At 24.4% G+C, this 3161-nt stretch overlaps 1 long non-coding RNA gene across 1 annotated transcript; it reads right to left on the bottom strand.

Annotated features, from left to right (window-relative positions):
• Nucleotides 1-1487: 1487 nt before the first annotated feature.
• Nucleotides 1488-2360, bottom strand: LOC122507377. The gene is made up of 3 exons (XR_006302116.1): nucleotides 2083-2360; nucleotides 1704-1929; nucleotides 1488-1620 (listed from the first exon to the last, which is right to left on the bottom strand). It is a non-coding gene; the product is annotated as an uncharacterized LOC122507377 (long non-coding RNA).
• Nucleotides 2361-3161: the final 801 nt, after the last annotated feature.

Genomic DNA, 3161 nt, shown 5'->3' on the forward strand with positions numbered 1-3161 from the left:
ATATAACATTTTTCAAAATTTATTTTAATAGAAAGTATTTGTTATATTTTCCTTTTCCAAAATTCTATAAGTACAAACACAAATTAAATAATTCCTGATAATGTATAAAGTAATGTGCAAAATATCGCAGCTTATTTCATTTTAGAAATTGTATGTTCATAAGAAACACATGTTTATAGAAATAAATGTACAAATCTAAAAATTATATTGATTTAAAGAAAACTTATAACATGCGTTTCACATTTTGACGTCTTCAGGCGACACGTGACTCGTTTATTTACGAACTTTGCAAATGCTCTTGATCGCGAAGCTAAAGTACTTTTCAAGAAGTGTATATACATGCAGTCATGAATCACACACATATGTGAGTATACACTTCCTCCACACTGATAAACAACACGTTGCTGCTTGTTGCGTGAAGGCAATGAACTTCACCTCGTCGTTACGAAGTGATAGCTTCAATATGTGTATTATAGCTGCTCTCGAATGCTGCAAGTGCGTAAGCGTTTCACGTATTTAAACTCGTGCGTTGTACTATTACATTGCTTTTATTGCGCATTATTTATAATATTACAAACTTTCAATCCTTATAATATTGGACACAATAATTTAACACCAATGTTCGGAGACAAAACTGAAGTTCATTTTTGTTGTGTAGAAAATTAAATATTATTGATAAGCAACAGAATATTGCTTCATATGGGTCGTTTATTTTTGCTGCACATGTAAACTGCATAAGTAGTACACTATTTATTTTGAACTCAGTTTATTTACTATTTGAATACTCTCTGAGATTTATTTTTATACGAGTCATTTTTCTCTTGCAAACAATATATTTTTTATTTCATCTTCTTCTGAATAAAATATTATCTTTTTCTGAAAACATCCTTTATTTTGTGTTAAATAATTGGTGTTTAACTTAGTCAAAATAAACAAAAAATTAACATTATAAACATTAAAATTTTAATTTATTTATTATTATTATTTTTATTATTTATTTATTTATTTATTTTTTTTTATTTTTATTTATTTATTTATTTATTTTTTTTTTTTTATTTATTTTTTATTTTTTTATTTTTTTTTATTTATTTATTTTTTTTTATTTTTTTTTATTTTTTATTTATTTATTTTTTTTTTTATTGTTTTTTGACGATTGCTTAAAATATAAAAATTCATTAAAGAAAATAAATTATTTACTATAAATTCAGATGTTCATTGCATAAACATTTTGTATCCTCTTTACGATCCTCTTTACGTTTGAATTTTCAATAACATTAAAGTTGAATATTTAATAACAACTGTAATTAAATTAATTAAAATTTAAATTAAAAAATAATATACTTAATTGAAAATTCAGATAGAAATAATTTGAAATTAAAATGCATATATAATTTATAATGTATTTAGTTTATTATTGCATTTTAAACTACATGAAATAAAAGTGATCAAGTTTCAAAAAATGTCTTTATCTCTTAATTGAACTACACCCAAACTTATTTGTAAAATTGTTCAGTTCTTCTCCTAATTTTTTTACTGCCATCTCAAAGTTTGTCATTCTCCTTTTAGCTCCAGCAGCTTTTTTTATCTCCTTCTTCCTTCGGATTTATTTTTAGCATGATTCTGAAACCAAATTTAAATTTTATATATGTTTTAAAATATTTATAAGATTATTATATAAACAGTAATATAAAAAATTGAATTACCTTTGAATAAATTAAAGTTTCTTTGACAAATCGATATGAATATCCAAAGCAGTAATAGGAGTTAAACAATATGAAGATTCCTTCTAACATCCTTTGATTCAATCAAATTTTGATTTTTTATGTATACGTAACATTGACTTCGTTCATTATATAAATTTTCGCCTTTAACAAATAAAGTGGATGTTGGTCCTATTTTACTTTTTATTACAGAATCCTCTTCTGAAATCTGAAAAAACAGAAATATTTTTGTATATTAAATTAATAAAAACTGTATTACCAATAAAATCAAATATTCTTTCTGGATAACAATAAGTTTTAGTCAAATTATCCTTTAATAAATATAACACTTTATTTATAAATAATTAAATTTTTAACTTACATCAAAAACTTGCACTTGGAACAATAGTACCTGGTTCTCTTGAAAATGTTCTACGAAAAGAGTAAACATAAGTGTGTTGTTTAACATTTTAATTTTAACAACATCGGTCATTAATTCGGCTTCATCCAATATTTTTTTTTCTAGTTTCTCTACATTCTTTTTGACCGCTTTTGACAAATTTTGTTTCTGGTTGAATGTAAAATTCTTGCTAAGAAATTAGAAATATTTCCTGACTTCATCTGCCATTTCTGCATGAGCATTATTCCAAATTTGAAACATTTGGTCTCCCATTAAAATATCAACATGTGCATTCAAGAAGAAAGATTCACTTAAAAATTACCATTGCTGAAAAATTCTTTGCAAGTCTCTTTCTCTAACATTTATCTTTTCAAATAATATTAAATTTTCAATAACAGTAATGAATTTTGAATAACTACGTCTGTATTTTTCAATTACAAACCAATGGATATTCATTTTTTCAATAACAGTAGAGAATGAAATTATTATAGTATAAAAGAACACACTTTGAAACAAAATGGTAAATCATAATTATAATATTGAGAAACCAAAATAATCAGTAATTAATCTGTAATTCAAACTGTAAATTTCGAAAAAAGAATTAAAGATATTATTACAGAAAAAGTAAGCATTAAATTTGTTGAGAGTACTTTTCAGATGATGATATTTTAAACAACATCATCTGTGGTTAAATTTCTTTAAACATTAAAAAAACAAATGTTCTAATCGCAATGTGAAGGCGACAAAATGAATTCTTAGATTAGTTCTCCAAACTGCAATATGGCGGAAAAGTTTTAAAAATTGATCGGATTGGCTAGAAACTAGTTATGCGAGGGTTTTCTGGGTCACTGATTACAAATCTGATGTTAGCTTTTCATAATTTAATACGGCGAATGCGCACGCGGTAAAAATTTATTCCCTTCCACTTATTCATGGGGATATGACAGATATGATTGAGTATTTTTTCAAATTACCTTTTTATATATTATTCCATATAAGAATAACTTTAAAAACATAAACCGACAATAGTATCGTTAATAAAAAATCCAAAACGTAAAAAC

Source organism: Leptopilina heterotoma, unplaced genomic scaffold (genome assembly GCF_015476425.1).
Source record: "Leptopilina heterotoma isolate Lh14 unplaced genomic scaffold, ASM1547642v1 Lhet_47, whole genome shotgun sequence".
Lineage (NCBI taxonomy): Eukaryota > Metazoa > Arthropoda > Insecta > Hymenoptera > Figitidae > Leptopilina > Leptopilina heterotoma.